Consider the following 8,203-nt stretch of genomic DNA (forward strand, 5'->3'; position numbering starts at 1 on the left):
ACCCGAGGACGCACACTTCCGCTTCCGGTTTCTGTGACCTTTCAGTGCCTCAGGGGAGGAGTTCCCAGCGGGAATACAGGGCTCTCGTTAGGGACCTTGTGATTCAGTGGCTCTCCCTTGTATATGGGCTCTGTCCACCAAAAAAAAAAAAAAACCAAATCCATTGCCATTGATTTGATTCTGAGTTGTTATTTCTTCTGTAGAGAAAAGCCCAGGTTTTCTTGAATGCGTATATGAACTGAAACACAATTTCAGTAATCAAAGATACCCTTGGGGAGCAGAGAAAGTATATATGTATTTGGACATTTGAAAAAAAATTTACCATGGTCTTTAGAGAAATAATTTCTTTGCTCCTCATAAATATTTACCTATCTTTAGAATTGTTGAAGTCTCTAGGTTGGCTTCTGTTTCATGATTTGTCATCTCTTGCATACAAGGAATCTTTCCCCAGGGCAGGGTACAGACTGTGCAAACCCAGTCTGAGCTCTCCAAGTGCTGAGGACCCTGGAGAGAGGACTTTCCCAGGGTGAGGGGCAGTAAGATACCAGTCGTTCTGAGGGCCAGTAGGTAAAAGATGAAATACCTTTGAAAATGACAACTGTAAACAGTTTTTACATTTTTACTCATACCAAAAATATACACACTCATATAAACAAGAGGTATATAATGTGTACTAAACAATGCAATGAATTTCTACATCTGAATATGCGCTCATATAACCTCCTCAGATCAAGTTAGGGAAATTTTCTAGCACACAAGAAGATTCCTTCCTACTCTTTTCTCAGTTGACAGGGTAACCAGAGTTATGACTGTTACTGCCAGAGATAAGATTTGCCCATTCTTGGACTTCATTTAATCAGAATAGTACTGTATGAAGCATATTGTGTCTGACTTCATCTAGTCAACACAATGTCTATCAGATTTCACCTGTTGTTGCACCTAACAGTAATTCGCTAAATAATTTTGTCACTGTTTTATTCTACTGGATGAATATGCCACAATTTTTCTTATTCATTTACTCTTTCTTTTTACTCTGGTGTTAAACCCGCATATGGTCTAGCTTGCTGAAAATTTAATGAGCACTTAGAAACAATGTGTCTTCTTCTGTTTTTAGGTGGAGTGTTCAATAAAGGTCAACCAGGTCAAGACGGCTGAGTGTTATTCAGGTCTTCTATATGCTTGCTAACTTCAACACACTTGTGAAGGTGGGAGGAGGTTGGTAAGAACATAGTCTAGAAAACTAAGAAAAATATGATGAGGTCGAAATGCTTTGATGTATTCGTGGATAAAAGAGTCATGATTAAGGAACCCTCAAATGCTTCAAAAATGTTGTTTCATGTTAATATTACAATCTGGGGCAAATCACATCCCCAATGTGTTGTTAAAGATGCTCTTGGGAAAAAATGGACCATTAATCCTATACAGACAGGATTTATCACTTCTTGGGTTTGGTTTTAATTTTCTGCAGGGTTTAATTTTTAGATTTTCACCAAGATTACAGAAAAAGAGACATAATATATAGCCACCATATATATTATTATGTCCCCTTTTCCGTAATCCTGCTGACTTTCTCTCTGATAAAGGACAGCGAGGCAAGTTGGCCATGAAGAGCACTCAAATACCACAATACACCATCACCTAAGGTTGTTATTGTCAGGAAGGCTGAATAGTGCAGTGTCTCAAAGTTCAAACTTTAGAGTCTAAATTCCAGCTCTGCCGTGTACCAGCCAAGAGTTGTTTTTGTCAAGTCACTTCATCTCCCTCAGCCTCAGCTCCCTCTTATATGAAATTGGAGATGTAAAAAAAACTTCTCCATAGGATGGATGAAATTATCTCCCGGTGTTGTTCTTTTCTTTCATCCCTCCCTCCTTCTTTGGCAATGATATTGAGATTTTCCCTTGGGGAATTGTCGTTCCTTTAGTTTGGTCCATATAGTTCAAAGAAGGCTGGCCACACTTCCCAGCTGTAAGGATAGGTGGGTGACCCATGCCTGGTACTAAGAGAACCCTGGTGTTTGGGTCAGCAGTGAGGATGTGACCTGTAAAAGGCCAATCAGAATCCATTCTGGGACTTCTACTGAGGTTGTTGTGGGGATTCTTTTAGGGTTGTTACCTTGATAGGATGTGTCTTAGTTACCTAGTGCTGCTATAACAGACATACCACAAGAGGATGGCCTTAACAAGGAGAAATTCTCTCACAGTATAGGATGCTAGAAGTCCAAATTCAGGTGCTAGCTTCAGGGGAAGGCTTTCTATCTCTGTCGGCTCTACAGGAAGGTCCTTGTCATCAGTTGTCCCTTGGTCCAGGAGCTTCTCAGTGCAGGAACCCAGAGTCCAAAGAATGTGCTCTGTTCTCAGCGCTACTTTCTTAGTGATACGAGGTCTCCATGTTTCTCTGCCTGCTTTGCTCTTCTATATCTCAAAAGAGATTGGCTTAAGACACAACCTAATTTTGTAGATTGAGTCCTGACTCATTAACACAACTGTGGCTAATCCCATCTCATTAACATCATAGAGACAGGATTTACAGCATGTAAAAATCACATCAGATGACAAACTGGTGGACCATCACACAATACTGGGAATTATGGCCTATGCAAATTATATATTTTGGGGGTCCATAATTAAATCTATGACAGGATGAAAGCATAGAGTTGATGGCATTCACTTCATAATAAAATGAGGATAGCCTAAGGATGCAGCAACTTAGAGAGAAGTAGAGCAGAGAGAAAGAAAATGTTCTGGTGACATTGTTGAGCCCATGAATACAGCCATGTCCTTAGCCAGCTGTCCCAGAGATGTCCAAGCATATGATCCAATTTTTTTTTACATAAAATATTTGATCTGTATTTTCATTAATTGCAACCAAAAATTTCTTCATTAATTTGGGTTGTTGGGATGATAAAATGAGATTATGCATTTAAAATGCTTAACACAACACCTGACGGAGAATAAGTGCTCAATAAAAAATATCTACTAATAACGATATTAACCCCCACTTGTCTGTTGGTTTGTCATACTGTGGAGGCTTGTGTGTTGCTGTGATGCTGAAAGCTATGCCACCAGTATTCAAATACCAGCAGGGTCACTCATGGCGGACAGGTTTAAGCTGAACTTCCAGACTAAGACAGACTAGGAAGAAGCGCCCAGCAGTCTACTTCTGAAAAAATTTAGCCAATGAATACCAGTGGAACGTTGTTTGACATGTGCCAGGAAGATGAGTTGCTCGGGTTGGAAGGCACTCAATGTACGACTGGAGAAGAGCTGCCTTCTCAAAGTAGAGTCGACCTTAATGACATGGATGGAATCAAGCTTTCGGGACCTTCATTTCCTGATGTGACTCAAAATGAGAAGAAACAGCTGCAAACATCCATTTATGATTAGAACCTGGAAAGTACAAAGCATGAATCCAGGAAAATTGGAAATCATCATACATGAAATGCAAAGCACAAAGATCAGTATCCTACACATTAGTGAGCTGAAATGGACTGCTATTGGCCATTTTGAATCAGACGATCATATGGTCTACTATGCCCGGAATGACAACTTGAAGAGGAATGGTGTTGTATTCATTGTCAAAAAGACCATTTCAAGATCTATCCTGAGGTACAACACTGTCAGTAATAGGGTAATATCCATATACCTACAAGTAAGACCAGTTAATACGACTATTATTCATATTTATGCACCAACCACTAAGGCTAAAGATGAAGAAATTGAAGGTTTTTACCAACTTCTGCAGTCCGAAATTGATCAAACATACAATTAGGATGCACTGATAATTACTGGCAATTGGAACGTGAAAGGTGGAAACACAGAAGGATCGATAGTTGGAAAATATGACCTTGGCGCTAAAAACAATGAATTGAACGACTGAATTTTGCAAGATCAAGGACTTCTTCATTACAAATACCTTTTTTCACCAACATTAACAGCAACTACACACATGGACTTCGCCAGATGGAATACACAGAGATCAGATCGACTACGTCTGTGGAAAGAGACGATGGAAAAGCTCAATATCAGTAAGAACAAGGCCAGGGGCCTACATCTGATCAGATCATCAATTACTCCTAACAAGTTCAAGTTGGAACTGGAGAAAATTAGAACAAATTCACGAGAGCTAAAGTACAACCTTGAGTACATCCCCCCTAAATTTAGAGACCATCTCAAGAATAGATTTCACTTGTTGAACATTAATGACCAGAGACCAGTCGAGTTGTGGAATGACATCAAGGACATCATACATGAAGAAAGCAAGAGATCATTAAAAAGACCAGATTAAAACAAAAGACCAAAATGGAGGTCAGAAGAAACTCTGAAACCTGCTCTTCAAAGTCAAATAGCAAAAACAAAAGGAAAAAATGGTGAAGGAAAAGAGCTGAACAGAAGATTTCAACAGGTGGCTTGAGAAGACAAAGTAAAATATTATGATGACATGTGCAAAGACCTGGATTAGAAAACTAAAAAGGAAGAACATGCCCAGTATTTCTTCAGCTGAAAAAACTGAAGAAAAAAATCAAGCCTCAGGTTATAATACTGAAGTATTCTACGGGGGAAATATTAAATGACGCAGGAAGCATCAAAAGAAGATGGAAGGAATATAGACAGTCACTATACCAAAAAGAACTGGTCAACATTCAACCATTTCATGAGGTAACGTGATCGGGAACCTGTGATACTGAAGGAAGAAGTGCAATGCACTGAAGGCATTGACAACAAACAAGGCTCTGGGAATTGACGGAATACCAATTGAGACATTTCAACAAACAGATGCAGTACTGGAAGTGCGCACTCATCTATGCCAAGAAATTTGGAGGAGAGCTACCTGGCCAACTGATTGAAAGAGGTCCATATTTATGCCTATTCCCAAGAAAGGTGATCCAACTGAATGCTGATGCAGATTCATTTACTTTAAAAAGTCCAATGTGAGTGTGTGCTCTGGAAGGCTGGGGATTTTTCTGCCTTAAAATTTTTTAAGGGTGGAGCACTGCCTTGGCCTGGGAGGAATCCATGCCTAGAGAAAGAGTTGAAGTCCACAAACCTGTCACTCCCTCCTTACTCAACATTATTTCCTCCTCATCTTTCTTCCATATCAGGTCCCAGGTGCCGCACAGGGAAAGCTAGTTCAGTCTAGGCATCTGAGGACCTACAGTGACCATCTTACCCATCCATGCTATCCCAAGTAAGGATTTCGATTGCTGTGACTGGCTGTGTGGACCAAACTTTATTCATTTGCCTCTAAACTGCCTAGTGGCTCTGTTTCTACTCCAATCCCATTCCAACAAAGGTATCTCAGTAGCATAGAAGGAGAGAATGAAGAACTGAAATGGAATTAATAAACCTTAATAAACAATGATCATTCCAACTACACGCTAGGATTCCACCTTCATTGATCATTCAGTAATTATTCTCTACTTACCCTTGTCTATGAGCATGTGTCTACAGGGCAGACTCTTATTCTTTTTTCAGATCTCACAATCTGATCTGAACACACCCCCAGACTCATCTCTGCCACTTCCGCATGCCCACCAATGTTGCAGCTACATAGAATATCTTGCCCCTTCCAGATCCATAGGGCAGACTTACACGGAAAAGTATTCATTGTTTATCAGAAATTCAAATTTAGCTGTGTGTCTCTTATTCTTATTTGCTAAATTTGTCATACTGTGGTGGCTTGTATGTTGCTGTGATGCTGGAAGCTATGTCACCAGTATTTCAAATACCAGCAGGGTCACCCATGGTGGCCAGGTTTTAGTAGAGCTTTCACGTCAAGACAGACTAGGAAGAAGAAACTGGGGATCTATTTTTAAACAAACGAACAAAAAAAAAATGGCCAATGAAAACCCTAGGAATAGCAGTGGAACATTGTCCTTATAGTGCCTGAAGGTGAGCCTCTCAGTTGAAAGGCTCGCAAAATACAACTGGGGAAGAGCTGCCTCCTCAAAGTGCAGTCAACCTTGATGTGGATGCAGTAAAGCTTTTGGGATTCTCATTTACTGATGTGGCACGAGTCAGAATGAGAAGAAACACCTGCAAACATCCATTAATAACTGGAATATGGTGGAATATATCCTAGAGAAATAAGAGGTGTCACATGAATAGGTATAGGCACACCCATGTTCATTGCAGCACTGTTCACAATAGCAAAAAGATGGAGACAACCTAGGTGCCCATCAGTGTGTTACCAATCGCGAATCTGACACAAAGTGTCCTTGTCTTTTCCTGAGTAAGAATACACGTGAAAGACAAACTTTATCTTCAGCAAGCTTTATTTTGCTTGAGTCAAGCAGAAGGAGTTGGGGGGGACTAAGCCTCTCCAAAAGGCTGACTCAAAAAGGGAAGCAAAGCTAGGGCTTATATGGGTTCGATGGAGACAATAGAGTAGTGAATATTTAGTGGGCTTCTTTCAAGGGGCGGGTACTTCTCAGAAAGGTGGTACATGTTAATTAGGTTGCATGCGCATCTGGAATACAAGATGTAACCCGTTGATATTCAAGATGGAGTCCTCTCGGCAGCCCTTGGCATCACTTATGGGAAATAGCCCAAGTGCACTGATCTTTGGCAATACATCACCATCCTCGGAGGGGTAAGGGAGGTTAAACAGCAGTCACACTTTGTTCTACGCATGGGGGAGCCTGTAAAGGGGGAAGGGACTAGAAAAACACTCAGAATCAGATAGTAATTCAGGGGTTGTTTCAACCTTATCTCATGTTGACAGGGTGTGGTTCCTGTTTACCCAACTTCTAGATGGTAATCTTTTAACAGCTTTTTTGTTCCGCCAGTACTGTTAACCCTATCTGTCTCAAATGGAGGGATGGATAAACAAATTATAGTATATTCACACAATGGAATACTACGGAACGATAAGGAACAGTGGTGAATCCGCAAAACAACTCATAACATGGATGAATCCAAAAGGCATTATGCTAAGTGAAATTAGTCAGTCGCAAAAAGAAAAATATTGTATGAGACCGCTATAATAAGAACTCCAGAAAAGGTTTAAACACAGAGGAAAACATTCTTTGATGGTTACAAGGGTAGGGAGGGAGGGTGAGGGGTATTCACTAACTACATAGTAGACATGAATTATCTTAGGTGAAGGGAAAGACAACACATAATACAGGGAAAGTCAGCACAACTGGACTAAGCCAAAAGCTAGAAGTTTCCTGAACACAACCTAACACTTTGAAGGACAGAGTAGTAGAGGCAGAGGTCTGGGGACCACGGTTTTCGGGGACATCTAGGTCAATTGGCATAACAAAGTTTATTAAGAAAATGTTCTGCATCCCACTTTGGTGAGTGGCATCTGGGATTTTAAAAGCAAGAAAGACGCCATCTAAGATGCATCAATTGGTCCCAACTCAACTGGAGTAAAAGAGAAAGAGGAACACTAAAGACGCAAGGAAAATATTACCCCAAGAGACAAAAAGGCCCACATAAACCAGATACTCCACCTGCCTAAGACCAGAAGAACTAGATGGTGCCTGGCTACTTGCAATGACCAACCTGACAGGGAACACAACAGAGAGTCCCTGACAGAACAGGAGAAAAGTAGAGTGCAGAACTCAATTAAAAAAGGCCAGACTTAATGGACTGACTGAGGCTACAGAAATCCCAGAAGACATGGCTCCCGGACTCTGTTAACCCAGAACTAAAACCATTCCCAAAGCCAACTCTTCAGACAGATTACACTGGGTTATAAGGCAAAAAATGCTACTGTGGAAGAGTGTGCTTCTTAGTTCAAGTAGATACTCTAGACTAAATGGGCAGCTCGTGTCTAGAGGTGAAATGAGAAGGTAGAAAGACATAGGAACTGCTTGAATGGACACAGGATATCCGGGGTGGAAACGGGGAGTGAGCTGTCACATTATAAGAATAGCAACTAGAGGCACATAGCAATGTGTGTATAAATTTTTATATGAGAAGCTAACTTGAGCTGTAAACTTTCACCTAAAGCAAAATAAAAAAAAATTTTAAATAATTGGAAGAAGGAACGTATGAAGTATGAATCTAGGAAAACTGCAAGTCGTCAGAAAAGTAATGGAACACAAACAACAATATCCTAGGTGTTAGTGAGCTGAACTGGTATCGGAAATTTGAATTGAACATTCACATGTTCTACTATGCTGGGAATCACAAATTGACGAGGAATGACATCACATTCATCATCAAAAAAAAAAAACATTTCAAGGTCGATCCTG

Source organism: Loxodonta africana, chromosome 3 (assembly GCF_030014295.1).
Source record: "Loxodonta africana isolate mLoxAfr1 chromosome 3, mLoxAfr1.hap2, whole genome shotgun sequence".
Lineage (NCBI taxonomy): Eukaryota > Metazoa > Chordata > Mammalia > Proboscidea > Elephantidae > Loxodonta > Loxodonta africana.